Source organism: Psammomys obesus, unplaced genomic scaffold (genome assembly GCF_907164565.1).
Source record: "Psammomys obesus unplaced genomic scaffold, mPsaObe1.curated_primary_1811, whole genome shotgun sequence".
NCBI classification, from domain to species: Eukaryota; Metazoa; Chordata; class Mammalia; order Rodentia; family Muridae; genus Psammomys; species Psammomys obesus.
In genome coordinates, this window is record NW_026586173.1 from 3,819,125 (window position 1) to 3,840,019 (window position 20,895).

The window sequence follows — 20,895 nt, forward strand, 5'->3', positions numbered from 1 at the left end:
CTTTCTTTCTTTCTTTCTTTCTTTCTTTCTTTCTTTCTTTCTTTCTTTCTTTCTTTCTTTCTTTCTTTCTTTCTTTCTTTCTTCTGACCACAAACACCAGGTGATCACTTAACTGTTTTCAAGAATTTCCTGGTACATAAATCGCTCTCCCAGCAAGTGTAATAAAACCATGGCTCCTTTTTAGAAATGGTTTCTGAGGGCAGCACTTGGCATTTCCCAAGAGGGCTCTTCAGAGCTGACGCAGCCTGAGCTCCTGCCCTACACAGGAGCCAGTTTGTGATTTAGCTTGGACCCTGATTCTGCTCCTAATTGTCACGCACAGCTTCTATTTAGGACCTACTTCCCCAAGCTCCGTTATGAATGAGTGAATTCTTTTGGGGAGGAGATTAAGAATTCCCTTTTTATAGTCCAGTTTTTCTCCAGGTGAGTCCTCTGAACCGGCAACCTGGGGCTTCTGGGTGAGAACTGACTACCGCAAGTTTCACTGTAAAGGACGCCGCTGCCCTTGAGTGCTCAGGGGAGGGTAAGGGCAGCTTCCAGAGCGCCTCCCATTTTGCTTCTTCTGACACAGATCCACCAACGACTGGCCATTTCTAAGGTGCCAGGGCTCCATTCTTCTCCACACGCCAAGCCCAAGATTGGACCTCCCTTCTGTAAGTGGACTGAGCAGCAGAAGGGAGATGGCTCTTCAGAGCATTCCCTCCTGACAGGAAGTCTTGGAGACAGGATGGGAGACATTGGGGTCCTGATTTTTCAGAGAAGAAAGCCTTCCTCCTGGGGGAAGAAGCAGAGAAAGGAGATTCACTCACTGAGGCCACATTGAGAAGAGGAAGAGATAAAGGGACCTAGTAGCCCCAAATCCGTCTTTGGATTCCTAACGTGAGTCTTAGGTTTAAGTAGAGGACACTAGACATGCTTTGCAAAAGTAAACAGACCTGGTCAAGGTCCAGCCCTGCCCACCAATGACTCATGGTCTTGGTCCAGTCTCTCCTTCAGGCAGTCTGACAAGTTGACAGAACTGTGAGGTCTGTTTCAGGGACACAGATTCCTCCTCTGGCTTCATCTACCCTTTGCTTCTCCCAGCAAGACACTCCTGGGGAAATTCCATTTTTTTTCTGATCCATTGTTTCAATATTCTGATAATCAAAAGGAAGGGCTTTAGAATAATCTCCACGCCTGTTAGGATGATTACAAGGAGTTGGCTGTGTTCAAACCACAGACTCTTCCTTTGGCACTAGATTCTCTTGATTTGCTGTTTCTTCACTTGCCATTTGCCCTTAGGAATATTTCTAGGAAACTTAAAAGGGTTCTTTCTTTAATAATAGTTTGCATGAGTTTCAGAGGAGAGCTGGGTAGGGCTGCTTGTCATGATCTGTGATGAAAATCCAACTGTGGACCCAAAACTCAGAGTTAATATTTTCTTTGCCTCTTACTTTCTTCTAAGTGATGTTCATTTTGGCCTCTTTTGTGTATTGCTGCCTGCCCAATAATCTTTTTCTTTTCTTCTATTGAAAGTAGTTTCCCCCCCCCCACAGTATGTTCTAATCCTGACCCTCCTCCCCTTTTTACCCTCCCTCCCATCCCATCTGGATTCAAACCTTTTCTTCCTCTCCTTAGAAAACAAACATGAATCTAAGGGATAATAATGAAAACAAAATAAATCAATAACAAAAATTCGGAATATGACAAGAAAAAGAGCCAAAGGGGGGGGAAAACGCACAAGATACACATAACTGCAGAGAGATCATGGACACATACTCAGGAATTCTATAAAAACCCCATTTAGAAGCCTTTTATATACACAAAAGACATGTAAGGTGGAAAAAAAAAATAAAACACACAACGAAAGCCCTACCTTGACATTATGAGACAAAGAATCTCCAAAGATACCGTTGAGTTCACTTTGTGTTGGTCATTTATTCCTTGACATTGGACCTATTCAGTGCACTTAACCTCTGAGCCATCTCTTCAGCCCAGGATGAAATTTCAAGAGTTTTGATTTGCATTTCCCTGACCACTAAAGATATTGAACATTTCTTAAGTGCTTCTTATCCATTTGAGTTTCCTCTTTCGAGAACTTTTCTGTTTATATCTGTACCCTAGTTTTAAATTGAGTTATTTGTTTTGATGTCCAGGTTTTTTTTTTTTTAACAGAACTTTCATCCTTTTTAAAGATTTATTTTTTTGTTATATATACAGTGTTCTGCTGACATGTATGCCTTCATGCCAGAAGATGGCACCAGATCTCATTACGGATGGTTGTGAGCCACCATGTGGTTGCTGAGAATTGAACTCAGGACTTTTGGAAGAGCAGCTAGTGCTCTTTTAACTTCTGAGCCATCTCTCCAAGCCCCGATGTCCAGTTTTTAAGTGATTTTAATATTTTGAATATTAGACCTCTGTCAGATATATAGTAGTTGGTAAAAAAAATCTTTTCATATTATGTTGGCTGCCACTTTGTCCTAATCATGGTATCGTTTGACATACAGAAGGTTTTCAGTTTCATGATTGTTGATCTTAGTGTCTCTGCTATTTCTGTTCTGTTCAGTATTTTCCTGTCCCAATGAGTTCAAGGCTATTCCTTACTTTGTCTTCTATCAGATTCAGTGTATCTGACCTTATACTGAGGTCTGTGATACTTTTGGAGTCAAGTTTTATGCAGGGTGATAAATATAGATCTATTTGCATTTTTAAAAAACATGCAGCCATCCAGATTGACCAGTACCATTTGTTGAAGATGCTGTCTTATTTTCCAGTATGTATTTCTGTTTCTTTATCCAAATTCAGGTGTCCGTAAGCATGTGGACTTATATCTGGATCTTCAGCTCTTTTCCATCAACATGCCTGCTTTTGTGCCAATTCTATGTTATTTCTGTTACTATAGTTCTGTAGTACAGTTTGAGACTGGCAATGGTGATAATTCTAGCAGTTCTTTCATCAATTAGAAATGTTTTAGCAAAACGACTGCCTACAGATTGGGAAAGAATCTTCACCAACCTTTATCTGACAGAGGACTCATATCCAGTATATATAAAGAACTAAAGAAGCTGAAAAGCAACAAACCAAGTAATCCAATAAAAAAATGGGGAACAGAGCTAAACAGAGAACTCTCTGTAGAAGAATATCGAATGGCAGAGAAACACTTAAAGAAATGCTCAACGTCATTAGCCATCAGGGAAATGCAAATCAAAACAACCCTGAGATTTCACCTTACACCCATCAGAATGGCCAAGATGAAAAACTCAAGTGACAACACATGCTGGAGAGGTTGTGGAGAAAGGGGAACCCTCCTCCATTGCTGGTGGGAATGTAAACTAGTACAACCACTTTGGAAGTCAATCTGGCGCTTTCTCAGACAACTAGGAATAGTGCTTCCTCAAGACCCAGCTATACCACTGCTAGGCATATACCCAAAATTTGCACAAGTACACAATAAGGACATTTGCTCAACCATGTTTGTAGCAGCTTTATTTGTAATAGCCAGAACCTGGAAACAACCCAGATGTCCATCAATGGAGGAATGGATACAGAAATTGTGGTATTTTTACACAATGGAATACTACTCAGCAATCAAAAAAGTGGAAATCATGAAATTTGCAGGCAAATGGTGGGATCTAGAAAAGATCATTCTGAGAGAAGTATCCCAGAAGGAGAAAGACAAACATGGAATATACTCGCTTATATAGACCTAAAAGATATGATAAACATAATGAAATCTATACACCTAAAGAAGATAATCAAGAAAGCGGACACGGGGTATGATGATCAATCCTCATTTAGAAAGACAAATGGGATATGCATTGAACGTATGACAGGAGTCTATCGAAGAAAGCATCTGAAAGACTCTACCTAGCAGTGTTCCAAAGTAGATATTAAGACTCATAACCAAACCCTCGGCAGAGTGCAGGGAATCATATGAAAGAAGGGTAGTTTGATGCGGAAAGGATAGGAGCTCCACAAGGACCAAATATATCTGGACACAGGGTCTTTTCTGAGATGGACACTCAACCAAAGACCATGAGAGGATAAAATCTAGAACCTCTGCTCGGATGTGACCCGTGATAGCTCAGTAATCAATTGGTTTCTCATAGTAAGGGGAACAAGGACTATTTCTAACAGGAACTCAATGACTGGCTCTTTGACCTCCCTATCTCCCAAGGGAGGAGCAGTACTGTTAGGCCACAGAGGAGGACTTTGCAGCCAGTCCTGAAAATACCTGACAAAACAGAGTCATATGGAAGAGGAGGAGGTCCTCCCCTATCAGTGGACTTGGAAAGAGGCAGGGAGGAGATGAGGGAGGGAGGGTAGGATTGGGGAGGGAACGAGGGATACAGCTGGGATACAAAATTAACAAAATGTAGCTAATGAGAAAAATAAAATTAAAAAAAAAGTTTTAGTTATCCTAGGCTGTTTTTTGCTTGTTTATGTGTATGTGCTTACATATAAAGCTGAACACTGTCCTTTCAAGTACTGTGATGAATTTTGATGGAGGTTGCATTGAATCTGTAGATTGCTTTTGGTAGGATGGCCATTTTTTTTTTTTTTTACCATTTTAATCCTACTGATCCATGAACATGGGGGAGTCTTTCAATTTTCTGATCTTTTCATCTTCTGATCTTTTTTCAATATATTAAAGTTTTTTATGAGATCAGTCTTTCACTTTTACTTAGAGCTACCCCAAGATTTTTATGTTTTTGAGGCTATCGTGAAATGTGTTGTTTTCCTGATTTTTTTCCCTCAGTACATTTGTCATCTGTATATAGAAGAGCTACTGATTTTTTGTGTGTCAATTCTGTGTTGTGCCACTTTTCTGAAAGTGTTATCAGCTTTAGGAGTTTCTTGGTGGAATTTTTAGGGTTGTTTAAGTATAATAAAGATAAATTAAGATACTTTGACTTCTTCCTTTCTTATTTGTAGCCTCTTGATCTCCTTCAGTTGTTTTATTGCTCTATCTAATATTTCATTTGCTATATTAAATAGGTAAAAAGAGAGTGAGCAATCCTGTCTTGTTCATGATTTTGGTGGAAATGCTTTAAGTTTTTCTCTATGTACTTTTATTATGAAAGGTGTTGAATTTTTGTCAAAGGCCTTTTCTGCATCTAAAGAGAAAATTATGCTGATTTTTGTCTTTCAGTTTGTTTAGTGGATTGCATTTATTGATTTACCTGTGTTGAATTATCCCTGTACCTCTGGAATGAAACTTACTTGATCATAGTGAAAAATCTTTTTGATGTGTTCTTGGATTTTGTTTTCAAGTGTTTCATTGAAAAATTTTGCATCTACATTCATGAGAAAAATTGGCCTATAATTCTCTCTCTCTGTCTCTGTCTCTCTCTGAAGCATGCAAAGTATCTTCCTGTACCATGAACACTAGTTAGTACAGATGAAGTTTTTCTTTAGGCACCAGCTTGACTTCTTCCAGTTTGATGACTTACACAAGTATTATCTTTCATTAAGTTGGAGAGAGCAGCCAAACCCCTTTGACCAATGACTCAACAAGACATAACCTATTTTATGGTACTGGAGGTTTTACTTGGTGGTTTAAGATGCCTGGTTGAGGTGTTATTGCTTTAATTATTCAGTGACTCCATTTAGATTTCTTTTACACACATACACATATTAGGAAATTATAATATTCTACAGTAGTAGGTTTCCATGTGATTTTTCAAATGGCCTTTAGTGTTAATTGTCCCTCCTTCTGTTTCTTTCCCTCTCTTCTTCCCTTTCTCTATTCAATCTTCCTATTCTTGTTTCCCCTTTATCTCTCTGTAACACTGTACTCTATTTCTCATTCTTTAGAACATTCTTGGTTCCTTACTAGGTACTTACTTTCTGTGGTTATTCAGATTGTACATGTAAGATAAAACATACAATATATGTAGTTTGGAGTCTGTGTTTCCTCACTCAGGGTAATTTTTTCTTTCTCTACCCATTTACCTGTGAATTTCATAATTTTGTTTTTCTTAACAACTGAATAATACTCACTGTGTAAATGCAGTGCCTTTTCATTATTCATTCATCAGTAGAATGACAGGTAGGCTACTTTTAATTTCTGGCTGTTGTGAAGAGAGCAGCAATGAACATGGATGAGCAAGATCTTTGTAGTAGAATGTAGAGTCCTTTGGGTTTATGCCTAAGAGTGGTGGTTTGAATGAGAATAGTCCCCATAGGTTCATATAGTTGAATGCTTGGTTACCAGGGAGTAAAACTGTTTGAAAGAATTATAAGGACTAAGAGGTGTGGCCTTGTTGGAGGAGGCGTGCCACTGAGTTTTGAGGTTTCAGAAGCCCATGCCAGGCCTAGTTTTCCTCTTCTCTCTCTCCTTTCTCTCCCTCTCTCAGCCTGTGGATCAGGATATAGATCTCATCTACTGCTCCAGTGCCATGAGTGCCACCGTCCTCCCAGCCATGATTACAATGGGCTAGATACTAGACTTCTGAAACTCCGTAAATCCCTAATTAAATATTTCTCAGTTATTTGTGTTTCATCTCTTGAGAACTCTCTGCTTAGTTCTATGCTGCATTTTAAAATTGGTTTATTTGTTTTCTTGATGTTCAGTTTTTTTAGTTTTTTATATATTCTAGATACTAGCCCTCTATTAGATACGCAACTGTTACAGATCTTTGCCCATTCTGTATGGGCATCATTCATTGTCTAAATGATGGTGTTCTTTTCCATACAGAAGATTCTCTACTTTACGAGGTCTTAATCCTGTTCAGAAAGTCTTCCTGTGCCAATGAGTTCAAGACTATTCCTTAAATTTTTTTTTCTATCAGATTAAGTGTATCTAGTCTTGTGTTGAGGTACTTAATCCACTTGGAGTTGAATTTTGTGCAGGGTGATTGATATGAGTCAATCTTTGTTCTTCTACATGCAGCCACCAAGTTTGACCAGCCCCATTTGGTGTCTCTTCTCCAGTGTGTATTTTTGGCTGTTTGTTTGTTTTTTGTTTTTTGTTTTTTTTTCAATTTCTGTGAGGAATTTTGTTGGGAGACCTCGTCGGTGCTGTTGCCTAGGGAGCTTCCTGCTGATGAACTGCCCTTCAGCTTTCTGCTGCCACGTCCTTCCTACAGACCTAGGAGCTCAACCAAACCGCAGTGACAGCTGTGCTTCAAGCCCCGTCCCCAGACCCTAACCTCCCCTGCACCCCTAGCCCAGAAGAGCAGACAGAAGAGACCGGAAGGCAAACACCAGACTGCAGACCCTCGACCTGAGAGCTTTACAACTGCTGAAGGCCCTAAGCCCCATTCTAGATATTCTGACTGGGCAAGTGCAGTTGAGGATGAAATGGAGACCACAGTTAACAAAAAGATTACAAGCGACCACCACCCAGGTGGCTTTGCTTTGCCAGAGAAGAGAATTTCAATATAAAAAGGGAAACTACTCATAAATGACTTTGGAAGAGAGAGAAAATTGTCACCAGGAAGTTCTGATTCAAAGGAGTCTGTACAGTCTTCAGGGCCAACTGATGTGGAGACGGATGAATGTGTCTTCATGAGAAGACAGAAGCAGGTCAACTACGGGAAGAACACTACATTAAAGAGGTCCCCAGACACTTGCGACAACCTGGAATCCATCCCAGGACCCCCAACAAATTTATGAACCATAGCGGGTGAACTCTGGAAGGTGGCTCTGCATTTTTGGGATCCTCCTGCTGGAGGAGGATGTGATTTCCAAGAAATACAACCTGTAGATCTTGGGGAAATGGAGACAGAATTCGCAGAAAGCGGCTCTGAGTCCCAGACAAGTTCACAGGATAACTGTGATGTGTATGTTGGCACACCCACCAAAGTCAGACGTGTGGACAGCCAAGTGGAGGATGAGTTTGATTTGGAAGCTTGTTTAACTGAACCCTTGGAGCTTCTCTGCCATGAGTTAACTGCCACCTGGTGGTCCCTCTGGGAAACACTTGGCTCTGCCCGGCCGTCTGGAAGGCATGAGCTGCTGTGCATTTGTGTTTGTTTTCTCTGTTAAGAGTTTATTTTCTCACGATAAAACTGTTTTTCTTGCCTTATTTTTATGTATGGTGAATGTGTTACGCATGTTTTAAATGTTAAACGAAGCTAAATCCAGTGAAGACTGAACCCTGTTGTCTTTCCCACCCCCAAGTTAGACAACAGGATGCTTGTGGTTTTCCACGAGACCTTGAGACTTGAGTTGCCACTCTTCAGACAGGTTGGTGGTGGATTTTAACCATGTGTTTATAGGACCAATCTAGAGTTAACAGTCTTTCAGGTAACTGATAAAGTATTATCAGTCAGGCAGCTGCAATGGCTTTGTAAAAACTTATTTTCTGGTCTTTTATCGATGTGAATGTAGCTTTTCCTCATACAAAGCTCTGAACAAAGATGGCAAGCTGTTATATTAATGGGCTTTTATATAAGTTATATAGTCTTAATTTGGAACTTGGAACAGCATTAATGTGAGGTGGGAGAGGAATTGCTCTGAGAGTTGAGGCAGAAGAGAGGAATTTAGGAAGAACTTTTTTAATGATCAGTTAATTTACCATGTAATACTGCTGTAAATGATGATGTGTGCAGACACTCTGCTAATGTACTCAATTGTAAACCTGTTGATATTTGCACTTAGGTTGCTTTCATATGGAATGATAACTGCAAAAATAAAGACCATTTAACTGAAAAAAAAAAAAGAAAAAAGAATTGCGTCGGAATTTTGGTGGGGATTGCCTTGAATCTGTAGATTGCTTTTGGTGGGATAGCCATTTTCACAATATTAATCCTATTCATTCATGAGCAAAGAAGATCTTTCTATCTTCTTATGTCTTCTTCAAATTTTTTCTTCAGTGGCTTAACTTTTTTTTTTTTAAATCATAAACATCTTTCACTTGTTAATTAGAGTTATCCTAAGATTTTCTGAGGTTATTGTGAAAGCTACTTTTTTCCTGATTTCTTTCTGGGAAAACCTACTGTAGTTTTTGTTTTTGTTTTGAGACAGGATTTCTCAGTATAGCCTTGGCTCCCCTGAAACTCACTCTGTATACCAGATGAGCCTTGAACTCAGCGATCTTCCTGCTTTTGCCTCTCAAGTGCTGGGATTATAGGCATTTGCCACCACTGCCCAACAAAAGCTACCAGTTTTTTAGAGTTAATTTTGTAGCCTGCTATTTTGCTGAAAGTGTTTATCAGCTATAGAAGTTTCCCAGAGGAAAACTTATGTATAATAAAGATAAATAAAAATACTTTGAATTCTTCCTTTTCTATTTATAGCCGCTTGGTCTCCTTCAGTTGTGTTATTGCTCTGGATAAAACTTCAAGTATTAACTTGGTTAGATATGAAGAGAGTGGATATCATGTCTATTTCCTGATTTTAGTGGAAATGCTTTGAGTTACTTCTGTTTAGCTTGATGTTGGCTATGGCCTTATTGTAAATTGCCTTATTTATTAAAGTGTACCTTTGTATCCTTATTGTCTCTAGGGCTTTTATTATGAAAGGTTTTGGATTTTGTCAAAGGCCTTTTCTGAATCTAATGAGGTGGTCATGTATTTTTTTCTTTCAATCTGCTTATGTGGTGGTTTATGCTTATTTACTTATGTAAATTGAACCTTCCTTGCATCTTTGAGATGAAGCTTATTTTATGATGGCAGATACTTTTTTGATGTGTTTTTGGAATTTGTTTCAAGTATTTAATTGAAAATTTTTATATCTATGTTCATAAGGGATATTGTTCTATAAATTTCTTTTTTTTTTTTTTTGGAGGAGGTCTTTGTGTGATTTTAATGTCAGTGTAATAGTGGACCTATAAAAAGATTTAGGAAATGTTCCTTTAGTTTTTATTTTGTGGAATAATTTGAAGAAGAATCTATTTGGCCTTGGGCTATATACGTGTATTTTGTTTGTTTGGAAGATTTTTACTTACTGTTTCTATTTTAATACTGGCTATGGGTCTGTTTAAAATGCTTATTCCATCTTAATATGACTTTGGTAGATTATATATATCAAGAAATTCATCCATTTCCTTCAAGTTTTCCAATTGGTAAAATACAGATTTTTCAAGTATGTCCTCGTGATTTTTTGCATTTTTCAGTACTGGTTGTAATGTCCTCTTTCTCATTTCTAATTTACTAATTTGGACCAGCTCTCTGTTTTCTGGTTTGCTGCTTGCAGAGAGGGAGACTTGATTTTCAGTTTGCTTCTGCAGAAAGCAGGGCATTGCACCCATCCCCATCTAATGCCCTTTCACCACTCTTTTAAAGAACTGCAGCTGTGGCAGTTTCAACAGGAAATGTCTCCCCATAAGCTCATGGGTTCACACACTTGGAACCCTGTTTGGGGAGATTATGAAATCTTTAGGAGGTACAGCCTGGCTGATGTGAGTTTTAAGCGTTCATACACATACCACTTTCAGTTCATTCTCTCGGCTTCCTTTGTGTGGCTGAAAATGTGACTTCTCAGCTCCTGCTCTTACATGCTTATCTGATGCTTGCTGTTTGCTCCTGAGCCTGCCTTCATAACGGACCCATATCTTTCTCAACTATAAACCAAAATAAGCCTTTTTTTCATAAGCTGCTTTTGATTGTGCTGTTTTGTCACAATCAACAAAAGCAACACCACCACAGCCTAGCTAAGTTGATTCATAAAACTAATCATTACAGGCTGCCTAAAGTCAATTTGGTACCTCTGTGCATCTACATAAGCCAATAAAATATAACAAACATTAAAAAGACAGATTTCCACTTAACATGATACATTTCTCTTTCACCCAACCAAAAATGCACTAAGTATTTCTTCAGATGGTCCTTCACAATATGCTTGTTCTTCTTAATATCCTATAACACAAATACTGTTATTTTTAAGTTCTCTATTATTTATACACTTATATTATATTGTTGGAGAAGATACATGGGAACAAGGTGAAAGTATGCAGGCAAGGTGATTTTAAATTTTGCATCAGAGTGCTCAGTGACCCAGATTGGATAAGTAAGCACGCTGGCGAGGGATGGGGCTGGATGCTCACTTACTTTTGGTTACTTGCAGAATGGCTACTGTGTCTCTGGGGAACGGGGTAGAAAACTCCCCTTGATTTAAAGCTTTTTGGTCAGTTGATTTTTTTTTAAAGGGTGTTTATGAACTGAGGTTCCCTTGGGGCAGGGAATCCCACCTACATTGAAGAGTCTGAGGACTGAATAGAATTTCACGACCGTATAGAGAATGTGCTGGAATCCAGAGCCGGAATCATCTGGGAACATTTGAAGTCCCCTGAATAGCCACCCGCTGCCCACCACTGTGTCTGCTTCGTTACCCTGGCCTTCCTGACTACTCTCCCTGTGTTGTGCAAATGCACTGGTTTGTGACTGTCTTTTGTTCTGTGACTGTAGAAGGTCATGTAACCATTTCCAGGGGCAGCATGTCGTTTGGATCAATCTGAATCAGTGTTCCCAGGTCATGTGTACCCAGATTTGTCATAACAAACTGTTTTTCATTCCCTTTGGAACAAAGTTTTTAAATCATTATTTTTTAAAATCTAATAGTGCCAAGATAGTATGGTTGAGAAAATAAACTTCTTATCAAAGAAAATGCTTCTAGGATAACTGGGTGGACAATTTCCTCATACCACGTGGAAAAATTTAAGAGCTAAAAAGATAACACTCTTGCTAACAAGTACATTTTAGGAGTTAATCCTTTTGAATTGGGGTTTGGCAAAGCCTTGTTGAATTCCGCACTAAAGGCGTAATTCAAAAAGAAAACTAAAAAAATAAAAAGACTCCTCCAAATGTAAATATTTGTGCTTCAAAGAAAAATTTAAAAAGTGGAAAAAAAAAAAAAGACAACCCACAGAATGGGAGAAAAAAATATTTGTAAAAGTGTGTCTAGTAAGAAACTGTGATGGCACCTGGAACAATGAATCGCTAAGAGCCCTGGCTGCTCTCGTAGAGAACGCGGGTTTCATCTCTAGCTTCAATATGGCAACTCACGGCCGTATGTAACTCCAGCCCCAGGGGCTCCAACACTCTCTTCTGACCTCTGGGAGCCCACCGCGTGCATGTGGTATGCAGACATACTTGCATCCACACGCACAAAAGAATAAGGTAAATTTCTTAAAAAGGGAAGAAAACAACAACCGTGGTTGGAAAATGATATGGGATGGCCGCTGAAGTGTGACACTGAGCCCATCCTCGATGGTCCACTGCCGGGGCAAGCCGAGAACACAGGGAATGGGCACTGTCCGGAGGGACTCAGCACTGTGGTGGCAAAACCATCGATCCACCACAGGTGAAGTGGCTTGATCTGAAACCTGGGGGAGCTCCAGAAAGCGAACATTTCCAGCTGCAAAAGTGAGCAGCAGAAAATACCTGGTGAAGAAGAAACAGCTCGTGATGAAGGCTTGGGAAACAAAAACAAAAACAAAACAAAAACAAAACAAAACACAACACAAAGGGCGGACTGACACCTACTGGTGACCAAGCAGAAGCTCAAATCAAAAGATACTCCACTGGGACTCAGCAGACAATACACAGCAAATGTGTTCACAGGTTTGAACTGGAGCTATACACTGTGTCTCTTGCTTCTGCCTAATTTGCTACAGGAGACATCACAGGGAAGAAAAAGAATTCGAAACACACTGCACAAAGGAAGTAATGCTATAATTAAAACAACCCCCCCCCCAAAAAAAAAACAAAACCAGAATCTTGGGAGGTGGTGGTGCACACCTTTAATCCCAGCACTCCTGACGCAGAGGCAGGTGGATCTCTCTGAGTTTGAGGCCACCCTGCTCTACAAAGTGAGTCCAGGACAGTCAGGTCAGGGCTACACAAAGAGACAACAGCAACACACCCCAAAAAATAAACCAACCAAAACCAAAAACAGAATCTTAAAAGTGTGTTTCATTTATTTATTTACTCATTCATTCATTCATTCATTCATTCATTTCTCTATCGTGTGTGTGTGTGTGTGTACAACTTTGTTGAATCTGTTTTCTCTTTCCACCTTTACCTGGCTTCCAACAAGCTTGCTCAACAAGCTCTACTACCTGCTTAGCCATCTTGCCTGCCCATTATACTTTTCAAACTCTATTTTACTTTTATTTAAACATTTGACTCCTCTTTGTGGCTTTGCCTTAGTTTTTATATTGTTTATTTAGATTTATGCTTATTCTGTATGTTTCCATACCCATTCTATCATCTACTATTCCTCCCAGACACCATCTGTGTACTTTTTCTCTTATTCCCACATTTTCTATGTCTTTGTCTTTCCCATAACTTCCCCCCTTTTGCTTCCTAACTTTCCATGGCTTATAGTTTTTAAATTTTATTTTTGAGATTGTGTTTCTCTGTGTAGCCCTGGCTGTCCTGGAACTCGCTTTGTAGACCAGACTGGCCTCTACCTCAGAGATCTGCCTGCCTCTGGCTCCCAGTGCTAGGTATAAAAGCATGCACCACCACCTACCTGGCTTTAATTATCTTTAAACTCTGTGGGTCTTAACACTATGCCAACTCTCTCTTTCCACTTACTTTTCCATTCAGGATTTTTTTCTCAGGTGGTCTAATAGTAACACCTGACTTGGATGCAGTAGTCCTTGTCTGTAATTCTAGCGCTTGGGAGGTAGAGAAAAGAGGAATCATGAGTTTAAGATGACATACAACCTGGGCTGAGGTACTGTGGGAAGGAGAGATGGAGATGGAGTGACTATCTGAGGCCTACTTCCTTTCCATCCCTAATGTTAGACAAAAAAGTCCTCAGCACATGTAGTGCCATTCTTGTCGCTTTATTCCTGAGTCGTTATTGAAGCAAGAGATGACGGTGACTGTATCTGCAATTGACATTCGAAGCTCAGAGAGGTACTGGGGCTCTCAAAGAGCACTCTGAGCACAGGGACTGAGGGTTTAGTGGCAGAACACAGCCCCCACCCCCTCCCCGAAGAGGTCGGAACACCTCAACCTCAACCTAGTTTCATCTGAGCATCATAAGTACTTCAATATGATCAGAATATGTTGCCTAAAAACATCATTTTGAATAGAAACAGCAAGAAGTAAATACTGACAGAATACAGCTGAAACATATAACATCCAGCTAATGAAGCAACCCGAGAAGAACAAGTCCTCATACAGAAAGATAAGAAAAGCCAAAGCAGTATGATGCCTCTGAACAATACTTATTCTACAATACTAGATTCTAAAGAGAGTGAGTAAATACCAACAAATTCAAAAGAATAACTGTAAGAATGTTTAATGGAATCAAAGAGAATTAAAAAAGTTCTTAAATTGAAAAAGAATATAAATAATGAGCTGTATGAAGTAAGGGAAGCAATACAGGATATAAAAGATATTTAATAAAAAGAGAAAGAAACAAAATGTTCATTAACTCAGTAAAAATCAGTATAAAGTTTCACCAATAGACTATATCAAGTGGGAGACAAAATATCAATGATGGAAGACAAGATGGATGAATTATTACATTCAGATACTAACAAGAATATACTAATAGAATATGAATACAGCGTATGTCTTAGTTAGGGTTATTATTGCTCTGATGGAGCACCATGATCAACACAACTTGGGTAGGAAGGAAAGAGTTTTAGGTTCCTCACCACGGTTTATCATCCAAGGAAGTCAGGGCAGGAACTCAAACAATGCAGGAACCTGGAGGCAGGAGCTGATGCAGAGGCCATGGAGGGGTGCTGCTTACTGGCTGGCTCCCCATGGCTTGCTCAGTGTGCTTTGTTGTAGAACCCAGGGCCATCAGCAGGGGTGACACCACTTACAGTGATCTGGGCCCTCCCTCATTCATCAATAATTAAGAAAATGCTTTATAAGTTTGCCTACAGCTCAGTCTTATGAAAGCATTTTCTTTATTGAGGTTCCCTCCTCCTAGATGACTTTATCTTGTGTCAAGTTGACATCAAACTAGCCAATCAGCTTATGACCTTTACAGGACACCACTAAAGACCAAATTTATGAATCATGGGGCTAGAAAACAAACATCAGGATAGAGGCATTTTATATCAGGACAACAATAACAAAACCCTCTCAAATCTAGAGACAGAAATGCTTACAGACTCAGGAGCATTTATAATACTAAACAGACAGGACACAAAAAGAACCTCCTTCTATCATGTTTTACCACACTAAGCATAAAGAACAAAGGAAAAATACTGAGAGATACAATAAAGAAGCATTGAGTCACATATAAAGGCAAACCTATCAGAATTACAGCAGATTCGTCATCAGAAAGCCTAAACAATTGAAACCAAGCTCTGAAGGACATTAACTGCCAACCAAGATTACTATATCCTGAAAAACTGTATGTCATAGTTTATGGAGGAACAAAAATTGTCCAAAATAAACATAAACTAGATAAGCTATAGGAATGCATGGCTGCTAATACTGATGAAGACATTTGAAGGAATTTTATGCACCAAAGAGAAAAATGATCAAATCCATGAGGACAGGAGGAAGATAAAACAGTGTTAGGATGGTAGTTAGGCAAACGAAGAAAAACACCAAACACAATGAAATATAAATATGGCAGATATTAATAAATATTTTCTAATAATAACTGAGTGTTAGGGGCCTCAATTCTTCAGTTATACAACAGACTATCAGGTTGGATAAACAAACAACCAACAGAATCTAGCCATGCCTATAATTCCAAGTACTGAAGAGGCAGAAAATGCTGTCTTAATTACTTTTTTTATTGATGTGATAAAACACCATGACCAAGGCATGTGTGTTTAATTAGGCTTATGGTTTTAGAGGGTTAGAGTTCATGGTGGTACTGAGGGAGGAGCAGCTGAAAGCTCACATCTTGATCTATAGGCAGGAAGCAGAGAACACACTGGGGATGGCAGGGGCTTTTTGAAACCTGAAAGTTCATGTCAAGCACACGTCCTCTAACAAGCTCACTCCTAATCCTTCCCAAACAGTTCTACCAACTGGGCTCCAGCTATTAAAGCATATGAGCACACGGGGCCGTTCTCATTTAAACTACTACAGATGCCTGCGTTTCAGACCAGCCTATGTGACATAGTGAAACTATATCTTAAAACAAACAAACAACAAAAACAACATCCTTTATTTGATGTCTTCAAGGAATATATCTCATTGCTGAAGACAAATGAGCTGGGGGTGAGAAGATTTTTTTAAAAAGGGCAGACAGGACACAACAACAGGACACACATTCCAAACAAATAGAACTAAAAAGCAATTTGGAGTCACTGTTAAAATGTCTGATAAAATCTGAAAAAAAAATGACTTCAAACTAAAAGTAGTAAGAAAAGATAAAAAGATAACTTCGTATTGATCAAAAGAAAAATCCATCAAGATGGTGTGACAATTCCGAATGAACAGTGTCACAGCAGAAAGGGAAAGAACACCACCACATCATGTTTACAAAGCCAGAATTACTTGATTACTAAAGCCAGATAAAGACATACAAACAACAACAAAATAAAACAATATCCCTGATAGACTCAAACGCAAACTTCCCAGAAAAAGTACTTGCAAACAGAATTGAAGAATGGATCAGAAAGATCATTTTCCTTGATCAAGTTGACTTCATTCCAGAAAGTAAGAGATGGTTTAATATACTTAAATCATTAAATATAATGCATCATACAAATGGACTGAACGCCAAGAATCATCTGATCTTCTGAAAGATCCTGAAAATTCTTTTGACTAAAATCTAAAATTGCTGCTGATAAAAGGGATAAAGAAACTAAGAATAGAAGGAACACATTCCAACATTAGAAAGACTGTTCATTACAAATATATAGCCAGCATTATACTTAATGGGGAAAACCATAAAATATTTCCACTAAAATAAAAAATAAGAGAAGAGTGTCTGCTTTCTCCACTACAGTACTTGAAGTCTTAGCGAGAGCAGTAAGACAAGAAAAATAAATAAAAGGATACAAATAGAAAAGGAAGAAGTAAAAATATTCTTATTAACACATGATATGATTTATATGTCAGGGGAGTCTTCAGAAGAACACCCAAAGTGTTGGGACAAGCATGCTTAGAATTTTGGATGGTAGTCAAAGAACAGATAAATAAAAAGAAGAGAGAGAAAGTTATATTCTTGAGTAGGAGCTCGGAAAACTTGGCAGGTTTAGGAGTGACAGTCTGTAAGCACTGCCATAGAACTGGCTCCTGGGGTGTGTAAGTACACTATCTCACTAAGGGGATAATTATTCCTTCCATTTCCTAATCATGACTTCAGGTGAATCAGCCTTTTTGTGGGCCTTTTGTCTCCTAGTCTGTTGATTGATAGTCCCAATTGGTTTAACTTTTTAGAGAGGAAACAAACGTTATTCTCTGTGGATCAGATCAGAATGTTGTGTGACTCCAGCCATAGGTAGAACCCAGACTTTATTCTTTTGATCAGGAAGAAATAGCTTTCCCTTGGCCCTTAACAAATCCCTAACACCTCCATGTTCTCACATAATAAATGAGATGTGGTATCCAAAGCTGATTATAAAGAATGAATTTATCCTCAATGGTCTCCAAGTCTGCTAGTACCTGTCTATCTTCCTAACAGTCATTTTGATTTTCATTTTCCTGGTGACTAGTAATAAAGTTAATTATCTTCTCATGAATTTATTGGCTATACACGTAACTTTGGGGATGTAGCTTCCACAGCTCAGCTGTTCTAGGGAAGGAGCGTAGATTGCTGAGAGATCAAGGAAAACATCACTGGTAACATGTAAACTATAAGGAAGGTTGAAATTCATTAACAAGGGGGCTAACAGGGGGAGATAAACTCACTAGGAAGATCAACAGTCCTGTTGTGGCTGGGATAAGAAGATAGGTGACAGGTAAGGATCTATCAGAGACCCTCAAACATTTAAGGGCATCAGAATGGACAGAAAGAACCACCCAGAGTTTGGGTAGTGCCTGTACATGTCTATAGCTCTGCTAGGGTCCAGCAGGGACCAGCAGGACCCACAGCACTTGTCCTCAGCATAGTGCTCAGTTGAGAAGGGCTTAAAGGGTTAACCTACACAAATAGGGATTTAGATTTAGCTTAGCTTGCTTAGGTCTTGTCTTCCAAGCGGGTGGTCAGGGAAGCAGATTTTCATCCAGATAGCATTAGTTTGCCCAGGTTTCAGCATGCTAGTGAGAGAGGAGAGAGAGAGAGAGAGAGAGAGAGAGAGAGAGAGAGAGAGAGAGATCTAGACAGCTCTTATCTGAACATTATGCCTCAGTGCACTTTCTTTGTCCGTTTGACTCAGAAAGAATCTTGCATCACCCAGATTATGTCCTTAGCTTAAATTCAGCTGAGTGACAATTTGACTGTATCTGCAAAATCTTTTTGTCATGCAACCACAGGAAAAAAATGTCTCATCATAAGGCACAGTAGCAGCTGTGTAGGCAGGAATCCTGGAGCTGCCTACATTTGTCAAGGATTTTCTTTTAGGGTCACCTAGTGATGTGGATTTTTATGACATGGGTCATTTAGTTCTTCCATGCTGCTTTTTCTCTATTGGGAATCTAATACTGGTACAGGGAAATATTGGGGTGTCGTTGAGTTCAATGGAGCCTTTTCCAATTCTCAGTAAGTTTAGTTGAGGGTGGGGTTGAGTAGGGCCCTAGAAAAGTTGATGGCCCCAAAGCTGTCTGAAGGGTGAAAATCATGGGCCACAGAGGGTGAGTTTTAGAGAGAAATGGATTATAGATTTGCAAGTGAGAGCAGGCTAGAGAGAGAGAGAGAGAGAGAGAGAGAGAGAGAGAGAAGAACCCCTATTAGCAGGTCCCTGAAGATAGGGTATCACTGAGGTACTAGTCTAGGAACTTTTTTTTATAGGACTTTGGGTAGAAATTGGGATGAGGGAGGCAAGGGGAGGAAGATGAGCTAGTCAGCACGGTTGGTCCAAGCACAGCATGTCCAGGGCAGGTCCTCACGGAGCAGCTTCTAGTTAAGGATAAGAGCTAACAAACACCAGAACTCCTCTGTCATCCCTGGTCCCCTGCAGAGGCATTCTCACAACTGCTATCCGTACCCTGCCTTGCCTGATCAGTTTCCACTTCTTCTTCTCATTAATATGGTTTCTAAAGATCAAGGTCAACAGCAGATAAAAGAGAAGCAGATTCCTTTTTCTAGAACTTTGCTCACTCTATAATTAAACAAGCCAGTCACTAACTGCTTTTATGTGTTGTTTTATTTGTGATTGATATAACCTAGACCTCATGATGAAGTTCTAAGGGTATTTAGAAAGAAATTTGAAAAATCACAAAGTACGATATTCTATACACCAAGAAATCTTAGTATAGTTACTTAGTATAGTAACGTAGTATAGTTACTCAGTACTTTTTCTTTTGAGGTTTTAGGCCCTGAGCATGTTTGGTAAATAATCAAGCCCAAAGTTAGTGCTGTAGGGCTCTTTTTACTTATTTATTTTTATTTATTCATTTTACATCCTGGTTGTAGCCCCCTCTCTCCTCTCCTCCCAGTCCCATACTTACTCCCTGTTTCCCCTATCCCCCTCCCCCACTCCTCAGAAAAGGGGAGCCCCCCTATTCACCCACCCCAGCATATGGAGTCCCATCAGAACTGAGCACATTCTGTCCCCTGCTTCCCAACTGCAGCCTGCTGAGGTAGTCCTGTGAGGGGAAAGTGATTGAAAAGCAGGCATCAGAGTCCATGTCAGAATCAGCCCCACTTCCCCTTACTAGGGAACCCATATGAGGATCCAGCTGCCCATTGGCTACATCTGTGGGCCTAGGTCTAGTCTATGCATGGTACCTTGTTGGTGTTTCAGTCTCCATAGGCCCCTTCTGGGCCTTGGTTAGTTGGCTCTGTTGGTCTTCTTGTGGAGGTCCTGCCCCCAGTGGATCCTTCTATCCTTCCTCCTACTCTTCCATGAGACTCCCTGCACTCCACTCAATGCTTGGTTGTGGTGTGGGCTCTTTCTTAAAAAATTAATAGAAATTGATTATTAATCTATTCAGTTAGGCTTCTATACTCAAAATTTTGTTTATGGATTTTATATGTATTGTTGCTAATTATTTCTTTAAAAATATTTTGTGTGTGTCTCTGTGTAAGTGCCCCAGGAGGCCAGAAGACTGTGTCATCCCTTGAAGCTAGAGTTATAGCTGTTGTGAGCTGCCTAATGTGGGTGTTGGGAATTGAACTTAGGTCCTCTAGAGGAGCAGTGCATGCATGCTCTTAACCACTAAGGTATTTCTTTAGCCTTTATAATTATTTCTAACTGCACCATACTATTCCATTTTACGTCTGTAGCACAATTCATACGAATTTCCACTTTCATGTTGGAAAACTGTCATAGTTTATATAGTGACCGTAAAGGTATAATCCCACAGAAAGGCTTACAAATTAAGAGGAATTTTAAAGGAAATACTATCATTTGACATAACAGAGCTGTTATACACCTGAAGTCAAAGACGTTGTGAATGCATGCACGTAGCTAGCACAAGATCAAGCCAACCTCCCAGCATAGATGAAGGAGGGGCTCATAAGTCCCATGCCCTGCTGAGAAGCTTTTAGCAACTGATGGCTGCTGGGGAGGAGAGTGAGTTTTCTTTAGGGATGTGGCCTCTGAAAGGCTACCCACGTTTTAGTAGATAGCCCTACATCTGTGTACATATAGCCGTAAGTGAAATCAGTGAATTTAAAAAAGAAAAAAAGAAAAAAAGACACTGCATAAAACTTAGAGGGGAAAACGGTGGGGAAACAGTGGAGGAAATGGAGGGGAGGGGATAGGGTGTGGATTTGACCAAAGCGTTATACGAAACATGAGTATGCATTCTCAGTTTAAGAAGGCTAAAGGCTCTTGCTCTCTTGGCTTCTTGGCCTCTTTTGCCCTCTCCCCTTTTTCTGTCGGGACGCCCCCTTTCCTCCCCCCATCATGTCTCCCTCTCTTCTCTCTCTCTCTCCATCTCCATCTAATCAACCTCTTTCGTATAAAAATCTGCTGTGCAC

At 39.7% G+C, this 20,895-nt stretch overlaps 1 pseudogene; it reads left to right on the forward strand.

Moving 5' to 3' along the window:
* Nucleotides 1–7,879, forward strand: part of LOC129672046 (histone RNA hairpin-binding protein-like) — a 13,703-nt pseudogene extending 5,824 nt beyond the window's left edge.
* The last annotated feature ends 13,016 nt before the right edge of the window (nt 7,880–20,895 follow it).